Source organism: Myxine glutinosa, unplaced genomic scaffold (genome assembly GCF_964187855.1).
Source record: "Myxine glutinosa unplaced genomic scaffold, kmMyxGlut1.1 SCAFFOLD_619, whole genome shotgun sequence".
Taxonomy (NCBI): domain Eukaryota; kingdom Metazoa; phylum Chordata; class Myxini; order Myxiniformes; family Myxinidae; genus Myxine; species Myxine glutinosa.
The window spans coordinates 119,216-137,305 of record NW_027616714.1 but is presented as its reverse complement, the minus strand read 5'-3'; positions in this window follow the sequence as shown (position 1 = coordinate 137,305).

The window sequence follows — 18,090 nt, the reverse complement described above, 5'->3', positions numbered from 1 at the left end:
GGCAACATTCAAGACCCCAGGTAAGACTGTGACAAAGTGCACCTTGCCAGAGATGGCTAGCCTACTAGACTTTAGACTAACTTTTATCAAACACTAATAAGCTATAAGTTTTATTTGATTCAGTGTTTAATTATCGTTCTTTTGAAAGATTTACTGAGAACATTAACAATTCCATAAAACTATCTGTTAGATTAACCTGTAAGTGGAAGTAGAAAAAAGTGCACTGGGCCAAATCCCCCATCGGCCAGCGCATCGGTCATCCACTTCTATTGTATCAGGGAACTCTTTTTTCAACTCTGCAAAATAATTACCATGTATTTTGCATTTACTTATCAAATCAATGTTATTTTCGACCTTGTACTGAGTCGATTATTCACTAGTTTTACCAAACCCAATGGGATTTGTAAAGCAATTCAGTGGATGCTAATTACTTCAGGCAGCCGTGTCAGACATCGTGGAACCAGTTGTATTATTTAATTATTTACCAATAAAACAATATCTTTTGCTTCAATTTGCTTATGGAACTTCAGTAAGGCATACTCGATCTAACATTACATTATTTCCAAAAAAACATCCTATTTGTAATCATATTACCCTCAGTCATAAAAATGATTTTGAATTTCTTCTTTCTAAGGAGATTTCTTTCTCATAGGTCTTCTAAGAATTTACTTGGCCTCTCATACGAATTTGCTTTTCGCGAACAAACGAATTTGGTCAGAGTGTCGGAGATGATTTGCCTACTGAAGGAAATCTCAAATTCTGCACAAAAAACTTGCACACGAGGTGAGCAGGTTGTAGCTCATAGAAATTACTTGCTTCATGAATTTTACACTTCCACACACACAAGGGCTGTTATGTTTAATCCCTACAACTACCGAGCACACGAACATCCTGGTATGTTCACAGGTATACTCCTTAACCGACAAACCGGACTAAACATAGAACTTGTTACAGGGTCGATTCCCTACCGCGACAGACGAAGCAGGGAAAATGGCCTTAAAATGCCTGTTGTTGTTGTTGTTGTATCCTTTTAATATTTAACTCCTCTGTGTCTGCTTCCAGACTACCGTGCTAAGACGGGTGCAAGAAGAATATGCACGACGGGGAAACTTCATCCGAATCTTCCCAGCTCAGCACAACTCGGACTTTTATCTGTATGGCAGCAATGTTCTCTCTCTGACCATTTGTTTTGAGATCTCGCTGCACTTGCATGTAGTCTCAAAAATATAAATAACCTTCTTTCCAAGAGCCTATCTATTCATCTGCCCACTCCCAAATAACTCCCACACATCTGCTCAATAACAAGAGCCACCATAAATTCAATGCTTGGTTAAACATTTTTATTGTTTCAAGACCCTTCCCTTCAGATTCCCTTCGAGATTTATCCCTTCGTTTGATCTCATGTATTTCAAAAATTATGTATAGTTGCAATGTTATGAAATTTATGTCATAGTCACAATTTGTCATTGGACACAAGAAATGTAAATTATTTGTTCGTGTTTTTATTCTTTTCTCTTGGGATTTTTTTTTTTCAGTCAGTTCCTCAAGGACAGGACCCTCAATACCTTGCTGGCCTCCAATCTCTTCAAAGATGGGTACGGAATGTGTGGTGTGATATATGTGTGTGTGATATAATAGAGGTTGTGACACACACACGCACACACCAACACATGGAATCAGACCACCATATTTGGTGTGGCAGCAAGAAAAATTCCCTCGATGACGTCGCCAGTCACATGAGCAATCAAATCGCCGTTTTTTGGGTGGCGGGAGCCAATCGAGTGATATATATATTTTTTAAAGGACGATTAGGTGTTAAGTGAAGCAATATCTATTAATTAAACCAAACATGATTTTCTGTGTCTGTGGCCCTTTAACATATACCCAAACAACGGGCCCGTCTCACACACACAGGGAATTGCAGATGTAGATGTTCCCCAACCAGCACGTCGACGTGGTCGTCCAGGATCGGTCCTCGTGCGGTCCTCGTGTGTCCCGCGAAGATGGTGGTAGGCGAAGGCAGGGGGCTCGTAGCGCGTCTCTCGAACAAAGCAGATATTGGGGGAACGGCAAAGGGCGGACTTTATCGCGGCTGGCGGTTACTCAGCCGTTCTTACTCACGCATCTCAAATGTATGCCATTCGGTTCAAGCGCGTCTGGCTGCGCCCACGTATCTGTACCGTTCTCGTGCAAAATGCGTGAAGCTCATCAAGTTCATCAACTGTTGCGAGTCCTTCTTTATGCACGTCCTCTGCTTCAAGTCCTCTCTCAACCGCGAGTCCTGACTGTAAGTCCTTCGCTGTAAGTCCTTTTGAGGGCTTTTACGCCCTGCTCCTTCTGGAACCCTCTTACCACGCCCTATGACACGACACAGCTGCCACCATTTCTGAGCTCTGATTGGCGGCTCGCGCTTATCGTCCCCACTGCTGACGCCGCTCCCGACCCGATCCTCCTAGCCAGCCTCGCCCCAAAATGAACGAAAGTCAGCGCACAGGTGCGCGAGGCTAGGGTAGCTGGAAAGCCGACAGCAGTATGGCCTCGACCAAACAGTATGGTCTTTACCAACGCAGAACTAACATAGGAAATGGACTATTCTCACACATACTAAGAAACGCCTCACATACTTTCACAAACATACAAACACAAACAAACATACATACACAAACACATACATCTCACACATACTAAGAAACACTAAACAAGAAATCACAGTCTAACACCTTTCTTTATTAAAACTCAGGACAGCTATCCCATTAAGGGTTCACAGCAAATGGATTAAGGCAAGCCAGCAAGCGAAGAGGCATGGAGGTGTGGTATGCTCATCTTCCCCATCTCCCAGCAACGTGCTTCAGTATGATAGGAAGCTCCTTTCATTAGAGAAACGAGGTGAGTGTCTAAGACTGGTAATTACATTTACATTTCTGGTAATGTGATTCAAATTTAAGCAAATACAATAATAATATCAAATTACATGGTTTTTATTTAGTTGCATTCCAGTGCCTCACACTCTAAGAATCACATCTGTATGCAGCCCAGGCTCACAAAGTGGTCCAGGAGGTGACTACGAGGGGTGAACACCAAGAGCTGACATGTTTGACGCAAGAAGCAGGAGTAGGTTCAAAGCCTGGAGTGAAAGCCGCTTGCTTGAAGGACGGAAAAAGCATCAGGTGGGTTTAGGACCAACTGTTGAAGTTAACTCTTCAGGCTGTCTGTTTGTCTGATTCTTATATATAACCACCTTGAGAGGCCATTTTTCCCCGCAAAGCGGGGGTTGGCCTTTTTCGGGAACCGTGGTTGTTGTTGTTTTTTTTGTCCCCTTTTTGAAGCAATGTTTTATGGCCGGATGCCCTTCCTGACGCCAACCCTTTTTGCCGCCTTTAACGACAAACAGGGAATTACCAGTGAACTGGTACTCAATTCGCCGACCTCGGAAGGATGACAGGCTGGGTCGACCCCCCTGGCGTTGATTCAGCGATTGACCGGGATTCAAACCCAGGATCCCAGGATCCTAGGATCCTAAGCCGGCACCCTAGCCGCCAGCCCAACATCAGGGTTTGTCTGATTCTTATATCCTCTAGGATTGTGCTGTCCTGCTTCTCCTTGAGATAAATGCTAATTATTTTTATTTTTTTATTTTTATTTTTGTATACTGAATCGAGGCTCGTGAAAGAGCTAACATTTACTTCACAAACAAATCAACCAGACAAACAAAATATATAAAAAGAGGGAGCGGAAGACAAGATGGGGAGAGAAGGGGAAGCACACAAACACAACATTTGAGAGCAGGGAGATGTGTGGAAGGGAGAGGGCTTGGGGGGAGGAGGCGTGGGAAGGGGGGGGGGGGGGTGGAGGGAGAAGTATAAAACCCAAGGACTTCCAGGACAGAAGTTGGTATTTCAAAAAAGTGGCATTGGGGTGAAATTAGCAGGGGTAGAAAAGATCAAGGTTTTGGATGGGGGAAGATAAGAGATGGTGGTGAACAGCTGTTTTAAAGACCTGGAGGGTGGAGTGGGATTGAAGAGAGTGAGGGAGTTTGTTCCAGAGGCGGGAGAAAAGAGGAGTGAAGGTGAGCAGAGAGTCTTGATTTTGGCAGTTTGACCATAAGAGGGTTGCAGGCAGATCTTGTGCGACCTGTAGGAATATTTGTGGGACAGAGCCCAGAGAGAGCTGGGGGGGCAAGGCCAGAGAGGAGTCGGTAGAAGACGGAAAGACCACCAACCTGCCTGCAGTGAGTGAGTGAGAGGCCCTTGGAGTTAGCTTCATCGCGGGAGATTCCAATGATTCTGAATGGTTTGGTTTCAACAGCGTGAAGACGAGCTAAGGTGTGAGGCAGGAGCACCAGCCCAGAGGGGAGAGCAGTATTCCATTGAGCTGCGGATGAAAGCCTTGTATGTGGTGAGGAGCTCAGGTGTGCCAAGGAAGGACTTCGCACGACGGAGGATGCCCAGTCGGCGACTGGCTTTGCAGGCCAGATTTGAAATGTGGTTTTCCCAGGAAAGATCATGGCAGATAGTGAGACCCAAAAGCTTGAGTGACAGAACTTCTTGGAGAGGATTATTCAGAAAGTGGATGGGAGGGTTGTCCAGTCGGTCTTTTCGGAGAGACATCGTAAGAGTGTGAGATTTGTCAGGATTGAAAGACATGTTCCACTTGTTTGCCCAGTCTGTGATTTTGTCCAGGTCTGGAGAGAGTGAGGAGGCTGCAGACTGCCGATCTGAGGGATGAAGAATGGAGCGACAGAGACTAGAGTCATCAGCAAAGAGATACAGAGGATTTTCAAGAGAGTCAGAGAGATCATTGATGAAGACCAGAAAAAGCACAGGGCCCAGAACACTGCCTTGTGGAACTCCAGCCTGAACAGGAAGAGGAGATGAGAGAAACCCATTCAGGGCCACACGTTGACTACGACTAGAGAGGAAGTCCGCCAGCCATGCGTGGAGATTTCCATGGATACCAAAAGAGGAGAGTTTGGTGAGCAGAGCGGGGTGCCAGACCGTATCGAAGGCACGTGATATGTCAAGGGAGACTGCTCTAATTTCCTGTTTGGCACTCCCAAGTGCACATTTCTCCCCAAATCCACCTTTTTTAGGTGACTTTTGACTTCTTTCCTGGAAGTCCTTGGTGGCCTTACGTTTTGTACCTATCCTGCCTCCACCCAGGCCCTCTCCCTCCCACACATCTCCCGATGTCCCTGCTCTCAAATGTTGTGTTTGTGTGCTTCCTCCCCTTCTCTCCCCATCTTGTCGACCACTGTCCTTTTTGTATAGTTTGTTACTTGCCGGAAAAGATTCCGGCAATTATGTTGATCTGTTCGTTTGTCTGTTTGTCTGTCTGTCTGTTTGCAGCACTGCATCTACACCGTTGCACGTAGAATCGCCAAACTTTGCACACTTATTGGTCTTGCCCTGGAATAGACTGTGCCCAATTGATGACGTCATCGGTGACGTGGTTCGGCCGCCATCTTGGAAAAACCGAAAACCTTTGCACCTCTATATCTCCGAAAGTACTGAACAGAAAAAATTGAGACATGGCTCATTGTAAAGAACTCTCCATGGGGAATAAATTATGTAAATGATGACGTCATCAGTCACGTGGTTCGGTCGCCATCTTGGAAAAACGGCAAAACGTTGCGCCACTATATCTCCAAAAGTGCTGAACAGAAAAAATTGAGACATGGCTCATTGTAAAGAACTCTCCATGGGGAATAAAATATGTTAATGATGACGTCATCAGTCACGTGGTCGGCCGCCATCTTGGAAAAACGGCAAAACTTTGCACCACGAAATCTCCAAAAGTGCTGAACAGAAAAAATTGAGACATGGCTCATTGTAAAGAACTCTACATGGGGAATAAAATATGTTAATGATGATGTCATATGTCACGTGGTCGGCCGCCATCTTGGAAAAACGGCAAAACTTTGCACCACTATATCTCCAAAAGTGCTGAACAGAAAAAATTGAGACATGGCTCATTGTAAAGAACTCTCCATGGGGAATAAAATTTGTTAATGATGACGTCATATGTTACGTGGTTCGGCCGCCATCTTGGAAAAACCGAAAAACTTAGCACCTCTATGTGTCCAAAAGTGCTGAACAGAAAAAATTGAGACATGCCTCATTGTAAAGAACTCTCCATGGGGAATAAAATATGTTAATGATGACGTCATCGGTCACGTGGTTCGACCACCATATTTGTCCTCAATGGCCAATAAAAAAGTACATGCCGGCAAGTCCTCGGCCTCTGACCGATTTTTCATTACTTGCCGGAAAAGATTCCGGCAAGTATGTTGATCTGTTCGTTTGTTACTTGCCGGAAAAGATTCCGGCAAGTATGTTGATCTGCTCGTTTGTTACTTGCCGGAAAAAATTCCGGCAAGTATGTTGATCTGTTCGTTTGTTTGTCTGTTTGTCTGTCTGTCTGTCTGTTTGTCTGTCTGTCTGTTTGCAGCACTGCGTCTACACCGTTGCACGTAGAATCGCCAAACTTTGCACACATATTGGTCTTGCCCTGGAATAGACTGTGCCCAATTGATGACGTCATTGATGACGTCATCGGTGACGTGGTTCGGCCGCCATCTTGGAAAAACCGAAAAATTTTGCACCTCTATATCTCCGAAAGTACTGAACAGACAAAATTGAGACATGGCTCATTGTAAAGAACTCTCCATGGGGAATAAAATATGTTAATGATGACGTCATATGTCACGTGGTCGGCCGCCATCTTGGAAAAACGGCAAAACGTTGCGCCACTATATCTCCAAAAGTGCTGAACAGAAAAAATTGAGACATGGCTCATTGTAAAGAACTCTCCATGGGGAATAAAATATGTTAATGATGATGCCATCGGTCACGTGGTCGGCCGCCATCTTGGAAAAACGGCAAAACTTTGCACCACTATATCTCCAAAAGTGCTGAACAGAAAAAATTGAGACATGGCTCATTGTAAAGAACTCTCCATGGGGAATAAAATATGTTAATGATGACGTCATCAGTCACGTGGTCGGCCGCCATCTTGGAAAAACCGAAAAACCTAGCACCTCCATATCTCCGAAAGTGCTGAATAGAAAAAATTGAGACATGGCTCATTGTAAAGAACTCTCCATGGGGAATACAATATGTTAATGATGATGTCATTGGTCACGTGGTTCGGCCGCCATCTTGGAAAAACCGAAAAACTCTGCACCTCCACATCTCCAAAAGTCCTGAACAGAAAAATTGAGGCATGGCTCATTGTAAAGAACTCTCCATGGGGAATAAAATATGTTAATGATGACGTCATCGGTCACGTGGTTCGGCCTCCATATTTGTCCTAAATGGCCGATAAAAAAGTACATTCCGGCAAGTCCTCGGTCTCTGACCGATTTTTCATTTGTCTGTCTGTTTGTCTGTCTGTCTGTTTGTCTGTCTGTTTGCAGCACTGCGTCTACACCGTTGCACGGAGAATCGCCAAACTTAGCACACATATTGGTCTTGCCCTGGAATAGACTGTGCCCAATTGATGACGTCATCGGTGACATGGTTCGGCCGCCATCTTGGAAAAACCGAAAAACTTTGCACTTCTATATCTCCGAAAGTACTGAACAGAAAAAATTGAGACATGGCTCATTGTAAAGAACTCTCCATGGGGAATAAAATATGTTAATGATGACATCATCAGTCACGTGGTCGGCCGCCATCTTGGAAAAACGGCAAAACTTTGCACCACGAAATCTCCAAAAGTGCTGAACAGAAACAATTGAGACATGGCTCATTGTAAAGAACTCTCCATGCGGAATAAAATATGTTAATGATGACGTCATATGTCACGTGGTCGGCCGCCATCTTGGAAAAATGGCAAAACTTTGCACCGCTATATCTCCAAAAGTGCTGAACAGAAAAAATTGAGACATGGCTCATTGTAATGAACTCTCCATGGGGAATAAAATATGTTAATGATGATGTCATATGTCACGTGGTCGGCCGCCATCTTGGAAAAACGGCAAAACTTTGCACCACTATATCTCCAAAAGTGCTGAACAGAAAAAATTGAGACATGGCTCATTGTAAAGAACTCTCCATGGGGAATAAAATATGTTAAAGATGAGGTCATATGTCACGTGGTTCGGCCGCCATCTTGGAAAAACCGGAAAACGTTACACCTCCATAACTCCGAAAGTCCTGAATAGAAAAACTTGGAACGTGGCTCAATGTAAAGAACTCTCCATGGGGAATAAAATATGTTAATGATGACGTCATCAGTCACGTGGTTCGGCCGCCATATTTGTCCTAAATGGCCAATAAAAAAGTATATTCCGGCAAGTCCTCGGTCTCTGACCGATTTTTCATTACTTGCCGGAAAAGATTCCGGCAAGTATGTTGATCTGTTCGTTTGTTACTTGCCGGAAAAAATTTTCCGGCAAGTATGTTGATCTGTTCGTTTGTCTGTTTGTCTGTTTGTTACTTGCCGGAAAAGATTCCGGCAAGTATGTTGATCTGTTCGTTTGTTTGTCTGTCTGTTTGTCTGTTTGTCTGTCTGTCTGTCTGTTTGCAGCACTGCGTCTACACCGTTGCACGTAGAATCGCCAAACTTTGCACACATATTGGTCTTGCCCTGGAATAGACTGTGCCCAATTGATGACGTCATCGGTGACGTGGTTCGGCCGCCATCTTGGAAAAACCGAAAAACTTTGCACCTCTATATCTCCGAAAGTACTGAACAGAAAAAATTGAGACATGGCTCATTGTAAAGAACTCTCCATGGGGAATAAAATATGTAAACGATGACGTCATCAGTCACGTGATTCGGCCGCCATCTTGGAAAATGGCAAAACTTTGCAACACTATATCTCCAAAAGTGCTGAACAGAAAAAATTGAGCTCATTGTCAAGAACTCTCCATGGGGAATAAAATATGTTAATGATGACGTCATCGGTCACGTGGTTCGGCCGCCATATTTGTCCTCAATGGCCAATAAAAAAGTACATTCCGGCAAGTCCTCGGTCTCTAACCGATTTTTCATCTGTCTGTCTGTTTGCAGCACTGCGTCTACACCGTTGCACGGAGAATCGCCAAACTTTGCACACATATTGGTCTTGCCCTGGAATAGACTGTGCCCAATTGATGACGTCGTCGGTGACGTGGTTCGGCCGCCATCTTGGAAAAACCGAAAAACTTTGCACTTCTATATCTCCAAAAGTGCTGAACAGAAAAAATTGAGACATGGCTCATTGTAAAGAACTCTCCATGGGGAATAAAATATGTTAATGATGATGCCATCGGTCACGTGGTTCGGCCGCCATCTTGGAAAAACGGCAAAAACTTAGCACCACTATATCTCCAAAAGTGCAGAATGGAAGAAATTGAGACATGGCTCATTGTAAAGAACTCTCCATGGGGAATAAAATATGTTAATGATGACATCATCAGTCACGTGGTTCGGCCGCCATATTTGTCCTAAATGGCCAATAAAAAAGTACATCCCGGCAAGTCCTCGGTCTCTGACCGATTTTTCATTACTTGCCGGAAAATTTTTTCCGGCAAGTATGTTGATCTGTTCGTTTGTCTGTTTGTTACTTGCTGGAAAAAATTTTCCGGCAAGTATGTTGATCTGTTCGTTTGTCTGTCTGTTTGTCTGTTTGTCTGTTTGTTACTTGCCGGAAAAATTTTCCGGCAAGTATGTTGATCTGTTCGTTTGTTTGTCTGTCTGTCTGTTTGTCTGTTTGCAGCACTGCGTCTACACCGTTGCACGGAGAATCGCCAAACTTTGCACACATAATGGTCTTGCCCTCTAATATACTGTGCCTCAATGATGACGTCATCAGTGACGTGGTTCGGCCGCCATCTTGGATAAACCGAATAAATTTGCACCTCTATATCTCCGAAAGTACTGAACAGAAAAAATTGAGACATGGCTCATTGTAAAGAACTCTCCATGGGGAATAAAATATGTTAATGATGACGTCATATGTCACGTGGTCGGCCGCCATCTTGGAAAAACGGCAAAAATTTGCACCACTATATCTCCAAAAGTGCTGAACAGAAAAAATTGAGACATGGCTCATTGTAAAGAACTCTCCATGGGGAATAAAATATGTAAATGATGACGTCATCAGTCACGTGGTTCGGTCGCCATCTTGGAAAAACGGCAAATCGTTGCGCCACTATATCTCCAAAAGTGCTGAACAGAAAAAATTGAGACATGGCTCATTGGAAAGAACTCTCCATGGGGAATAAAATATGTTAATGATGACGTCATATGTCACGTGGTCGGCCGCCATCTTGGAAAAACGGCAAAACTTTGCACCACTATATCTCCAAAAGTGCTGAACAGAATAATTGAGACATGGCTCATTGTAAAGAACTCTCCATGGGGAATAAAATATGTTAATGATGACGTCATCAGTCACGTGGTCGGCCGCCATCTTGGAAAAACGGCAAAACTTTGCACCACAAAATCTCCAAAAGTGCTGAACAGAAAAAATTGAGACATGGCTCATTGTAAAGAACTCTCCATGGGGAATAAAATATGTTAATGATGACGCCATCGGTCACGTGGTTCGGCCGCCATCTTGGAAAAATGGGAAAACTTTGCACCTCAACATCTCCGAAAGTGCTGAAATGAAAAAATTGAGACATGGCTCATTGTAAAGAACTCTCCATGGGGAATAAAATATGTTAATGATGACGTCATATGTCACGTGGTCGGCCGCCATCTTGGAAAAACGGCAAAAATTTGCACCACTATATCTCCAAAAGTGCTGAACAGAAAAAATTGAGACATGGCTCATTGTAAAGAACTCTCCATGGGGAATAAAATATGTTAATGATGACGTCATCAGTCACGTGGTCGGCCGCCATCTTGGAAAAACGGCAAAACTTTGCACCACGAAATCTCCAAAAGTCCTGAACAGAAAAAATTGAGACATGGCTCATTGTAAAGAACTCTCCATGGGGAATAAAATATGTTAACGATGATGTCATATGTCACGTGGTCGGCCGCCATCTTGGAAAAACGGCAAAACTTTGCACCACTATATCTCCAAAAGTGCTGAATAGAAAAAATTGAGACATGACTCATTGTAAAGAACTCTCCATGGGGAATAAAATATGTTAATGATGATGTCATAGGTTCCTCCATTATGACGTCATAATTCGCCAAGTACAAAACTTCATCCGATCAAGATGAAATTTCTTGAGCATCATCAAGGAATAAATTAGTTTAGAAAACAAGTAATGATGACTTCATCGGTCACGTGGTTTGGCCGCCATATTTGTCCTAAATGGCCGATAAAAAAGTAAATTCCGGCAAGTCCTCGGTCTCTGACCGATTTTTCATTTGTCTGTTTGTCTGTTTGTCTGTCTGTCTGTTTGCAGCACTGCGTCTACACCGTTGCACGGAGAATCGCCAAGCTTTGCACACATATTCATCTTGCCCTGGAATAGACTGTGCCCAATTTATGACGTCATCGGTCACGTGGTTCGGCCGCCATCTTGGAAAAACCGAAAAACTTTGCACCTCTATATCTCCGAAAGTACTGAATAGAAAAAATTGCGACATGGCTCATTGTAAAGAACTCTCCAATGGGAATAAAACATGTTAATGATGACGTCATAGGTCACGTGGTTCGGCCGCCATCTTGGAAAAACCGAAAAACTTTGCACCTCTATATCTCCGAAAGTACTGAATAGAAAAAATTGACACATGGCAAATTGACACATGGTAAAGAACTCTCCATGGGGAATAAAATATGTTAATGATGACGTCATCAGTCACGTGGTCGGCCGCCATCTTGGAAAAACGGCAAAACTTTGCACCTCCATATCTCTGAAAGTACTGAATAGAAAAAATTGAGACATGGCTCATTGTAAAGAACTCTCCATGGGGAATAAAATGTTAATGATGATGTCATATGTCACGTGGTCGGCCGCTATCTTGGAAAAACGGCAAAACTTTGCATCACTATATCTCCAAAAGTGCTGAACAGAAAAAATTGAGACATGGCTCATTGTAAAGAACTCCATGGGGAATAAAATATGTTAATGATGACGTCATATGTCACGTGGTTCGGCCGCCATCTTGGAAAAACCGAAAATTTTTGCACCTCCATATCTCTGAAAGTGCTGAATAGAACAAATTGAGACATGGCTCATTGTAAAGAACTCTACATGGGGAATAAAATATGTTAATGATGACGTCATAGGTCACGTGGTTCGGCCGCCATCTTGGAAAAACCGAAAAACCTAGCACCTCCATATCTCCGAAAGTGCTGAATAGAAAAAATTGAGACATGGCTCATTGTAAAGAACTCTCCATGGGGAATAAAATATGTTAATGATGACGTCATCGGTCACTTGGTTCGGCCGCCATATTTGTCCTAAATGGTCGATAAAAAAGTACATCCCGGCAAGTCCTCGGTCTCTGACCGATTTTTCATCTGTCTGTTTGTCTGTCTGTTTGCAGCACTGCGTCTACACCGTTGCACGGAGAATCGCCAAACTTTGCACACATATTGGTCTTGCCGTGGAATAGACTGTGCCCAATTGATGACGTCATCGGTGACGTGGTTCGGCCGCCATCTTGGAAAAACCGAAAAACTTTGCACTTCTATATCTCCGAAAGTACTGAACAGAAAAAATTGAGACATGGCTCATTGTAAAGAACTCTCCATGGGGAATAAAATATGTTAATGATGACGTCATCAGTCACGTGGTCGGCCGCCATCTTGGAAAAACGGCAAAACTTTGCACCACGAAATCTCCAAAAGTGCTGAACAGAAAAAATTGAGACATGGCTCATTGTAAAGAACTCTCCATGGGGAATAAAATATGTTAATGATGATGTCATATGTCACGTGGTCGGCCGCCATCTTGGAAAAACGGCAAAACTTTGCACCACTATATCTCCAAAAGTGCTGAACAGAAAAAATTGAGACATGGCTCATTGTAAAGAACTCCATGGGGAATAAAATATGTTAATGATGATGTCATATGTCACGTGGTCGGCCGCCATCTTGGAAAAACGGCAAAACTTTGCACCACTATATCTCCAAAAGTGCTGAACAGAAAAAATTGAGACATGGCTCATTGTAAAGAACTCTCCATGGGGAATAAAATATGTTAATGATGACGTCATATGTCACGTGGTTCGGCCGCCATCTTGGGAAAAAATTGCACCTCCATATCTGAAAGTGCTGAATAGAAAAAATTGAGACATGGCTCATTGTAAAGAACTCTCCATGGGGAATAAAATATGTTAATGATGACATCATCGGTCACGTGTTTCGGCCGCCATATTTGTCCTAAATGGCCGATAAAAAAGTACATTCCGGCAAGTCCTCGGTCTCTGACCGATTTTTCATCTGTTTGTCTGTCTGTTTGCAGCACTGCGTCTACACCGTTGCACGGAGAATCGCCAAACTTTGCACACATATTCGTCTTGCCCTGGAATAGACTGTGCCCAATTGATGACGTCATCGGTGACGTGGTTCGGCCGCCATCTTGGAAAAACCGAAAAACCTTGCACCTCTATATCTCCGAAAGTATTGAACAGAAAAAATTGAGACATGGCTCATTGTAAAGAACTCTCCATGGGGAATAAAATATGTAAATGATGACGTCATCAGTCACGTGGTTCGGTCGCCATCTTGGAAAAACGGCAAAACGTTGCGCCACTATATCTCTGAATGTGCTGCATAGAAAAAATTGAGACATGGCTCATTGTAAAGAACTCTCCATGGGGAATAAAATATGTTAATGATGATGCCATCGGTCACGTGGTTCGGCCGCCATCTTGGAAAAACGGCAAAAACTTTGCACCACTATATCTCCAAAAGTGCAGAATGGAAAAAATTGAGACATGGCTCATTGTAAAGAACTCTCCATGGGGAATAAAATATGTTAATGATGACGTCATCAGTCACGTGGTCGGCCGCCATCTTGGAAAAACGGCAAAACTTTGCACCACGAAATCTTCAAAAGTGCTGAACAGAAAAAATTGAGACATGGCTCATTGTAAAGAACTCTCGATGGGGAATAAAATATGTTAATGATGACATCATCAGTCACGTGGTCGGCCGTCATCTTGGAAAAACGGCAAAACTTTGCACCACGAAATCTCCAAAAGTGCTGATCAGAAAAAATTGAGACATGGCTCATTGTAAAGAACTCTCCATGGGGAATAAAATTTGTTAATGATGACGTCATATGTCAGGTGGTTCGGCCGCCATCTTGTAAAACCGAAAAATTTTGCACCTCCATTTCTCTGAATGTGCTGAATAGAAAAAATTGAGACATGGCTCATTGTAAAGAACTCTCCATGGGGAATAAAATATGTTGATGCTGATGCCATCGGTCACGTGGTCGGACGCCATCTTGGAAAAACGGCAAAACTTTGCACCACTATATCTCCAAAAGTGCTGAACAGAAAAAATTGAGACATGGCTCATTGTAAAGAACTCTCCATGGGGAATAGAATATGTTAATGATGACGTCATCAGTCACGTGGTTCGGTCGCCATCTTGGAAAAACCGAAAAACTTTGCACCACTATATCTCCAAAAGTGCTGAATAGAAAAAATTGAGACATGGCTCATTGTAAAGAACTCTCCATGGGGAATAAAACATGTTAATGATGATGCCATTGGTCACGTGGTTCGGCCGCCATCTTGGAAAAACGGGAAAACTTTGCACCACTATATCTCCAAAAGTGCAGAATGGAAAAAATTGAGAGATGGCTCATTGTAAAGAACTCTCCATGGGGAATAAAATATGTTAATGATGACGTCATCGGTCACGTGGTTCGACCGCCATATTTGTCCGAAATGGCCGATAAAAAAGTAAATTCCGGCAAGTCCTCGGTCTCTGACCGATTTTTCATTTGTCTGTCTGTCTGTTTGTCTGTCTGTTTGCAGCACTGCGTCTACACCGTTGCACGGAGAATCGCCAAACTTTGCACACATATTCGTCTTGCCCTGGAATAGACTGTGCCCAATTTATGACGTCATCAGTCACGTGGTTCGGCCGCCATCTTGGAAAATGGCAAAATTTTGCACCACTATATCTCCAAAAGTGCTGAACAGAAAAAATTGAGCTCATTGTAAAGAACTCTCCATGGGGAATAAAATGTTAGTGATGACGTCATTGGTCACGTGGTTCGGCCGCCATCTTGGAGAAAGTTTGCAACTCTATATCTCCGAAAGTGCTGAACAGAAAAAATTGAGACATGGCTCATTGCAAAGAACTCTCCATGGGGAATAAAATATGTTAATGATGACGTCATCGGTCACGTGGTTCGGCCGCCATCTTGGAAAAACGGGAAAACTTTGCACCACTATATCTCCAAAAGTGCAGAATGGAAAAAATTGAGACATGGCTCATTGTAAAGAACTCTCCATGGGGAATCAAATATGTTAATGATGACGTCATGTATCACGTAGTTCGGCCGCCATATTTGTCCTAAATGGCCAATAAAAAAGTACATTCCGGCAAGTCCTCGGTCTCTAACCGATTTTTCATTACTTGCCGGAAAATTTTTTCCGGCAAGTATGTTGATCTGTTCGTTTGTCTGTCTGTCTGTCTGTCTGTTTGTTACTTGCCGGAAAAGATTCCGGCAAGTATGTTGATCTGTTCGTTTGTCTGTTTGTCTGTCTGTCTGTCTGTTTGTCTGTCTGTCTGTTTGCAGCACTGCGTCTACATCATTGCACGGAGAATCGCCAAACTTTGCACACATATTGGTCTTGCCCTGGAATAGATTGTGCCCAATTGATGACGTCATCGGTGACGTGGTTCGCCCGCCATCTTGGAAAAACCGAAAAACTTTGCACCTCTTTATCTCCGAAAGTACTGTACAGATAAAATTGAGACATGGCTCATTGTAAAGAACTCTCCATGGGGAATAAAATATGTTAATGATGACGTCATATGTCACGTGGTCGGCCGCCATCTTGGAAAAACGGCAAAAATTTGCACCACTATATCTCCAAAAGTGCTGAACAGAAAAAATTGAGACATGGCTCATTGTAAAGAACTCTCCATGGGGAATAAAATATGTTAATGATGACGGCATCAGTCACGTGGTCGGCCGCCATCTTGGAAAAACCGAAAAACTTAGCACCTCCATATCTCCAAAAGTGCTGAACAGAAAAAATTGAGACATGACTCATTGTAAAGAACTCCCCATGGGGAATAAAATATGTTAATGATGACGTCATCAGTCACGTGGTCGGCTGCCATCTTGGAAAAACGGCAAAACTTTGCACCACTAAATCTCCAAAAGTGCTGAACAGAAAATATTGAGACATGGCTCATTGTAAAGAACTCTCCATGGGGAATAAAATATGTTAATGATGAAGTCATCAGTCACGTGGTCGGCCGCCATCTTTGAAAAACGGCAAAACTTTGCACCACTATATCTCCAAAAGTGCTGAATAGAAAAAATTGAGACATGGCTCATTGCAAAGAACTCTCCATGGGGAATAAAATATGTTAATGATGACGTCATCGGTCACGTGGTTCGGCCGCCATCTTGGAAAAAACGAAAAAATTGCACCTCCATATCCCCGAAAGTGCTGAATAGAAAAAATTGAGACATGGCTCATTGCAAAGAACTCTCCATGGGGAATAAAATATGTTAATGATGACGTCATTGGTCACGTGGTTCGGCTGCCATATTTGTCCTAAATGGCCAATAAAAAAGTACATTCCGGCACATCCTCGGTCTCTGACCGATTTTTCATTTGTTACTTGCCGGAAAAGATTCCGGCAAGTATGTTGATCTGTTCGTTTGTTACTTGCCGAAAAATAAAATTTTTCCGGCAAGTATGTTGATCTGTTCGTTTGTCTGTTTGTCTGTCTGTCTGTTTGTCTGTCTGTCTGTCTGTCTGTTTGCAGCACTGCGTCTACACCGTTGCATGGAGAATCGCCAAACTTTGCACACATATTGGTCTTGCCCTGGAATAGACTGTGCCCAATTGATGACGTCATCGGTGCCGTGGTTCGGCCGCCATCTTGGAAAAACCGAAAAAATTTGCACCGCTATATCTCTGAAAGTACTGAACAGAAAAAATTGAGACATGGCTCATTGTAAAGAACTCTCCATGGGGAATAAAATATGTTAATGATGACGTCATATGTCACGTGGTCGGCCGCCATCTTGGAAAAACGGAAAAACTTTGCTCCACTATATCTCCAAAAGTGCTGAACAGAAAAAATTGAGACATGGCCCATTGTAAAGAACTCTCCATGGGGAATGAAATATGTTAATGATGACGTCATCGGTCACGTGGTTCGGCCGCCATCTTGGAAAAACTTTGCACCTCGATATCTCCGGAAGTGCTGAATAGAAAAAATTGAGACATGGCTCATTGGAAAGAACTCTCCATGGGGAATAAAATATGTTAATGATGACGTCATTGGTCACGTGTTTCGGCCGCCATCTTGGAAAAACCGAAAAACGTTGCACCTCCATATCTCCGGAAGTGCTGAATAGAAAAAATTGAGACATGGCTCATTGGAAAGAACTCTCCATGGGGAATAAAATATGTTAATGATGACGTCATCAGTCACGTGCTTCGGCCGCCATTTTGGAAAAACGGCAAAACGTTGCACCACCATATCTCCAAAAGTGCTGAATAGAAAAAATTGAGACATGGCTCATTGGAAAGAACTCTCCATGGGGAATAAAATATGTTAATGATGACGCCATATGTCACGTGGTCGGCCGCCATCTTGGAAAAACGGCAAAACTTTGCACCACTATATCTCCAAAAGTGCGAAACAGAAAAAATTGAGACATGGCTCATTGGAAAGAACTCTCCATGGGGAATAAAAGATGTTAATGATGACATCATATGTCACGTGGTTCGGCCGCCATCTTGGAACAACCGAAAAATTTTGCACCTCCATATCTCTGAAAGTGCTGAATAGAAAAAATTGAGACATGGCTCATTGTAAAGAACTCTCCATGGGGAATAAAATATGTTAATGATGACATCATAGGTCACGTGGTTCGGCCGCCATCTTGGAAAAACCGAAAAACGTAGCACCTCCATATCTCCAAAAGTGCTGAATAGAAAAAGTTGAGACATGGCTCTTTGTAAAGAACTCTCCATGGGGAA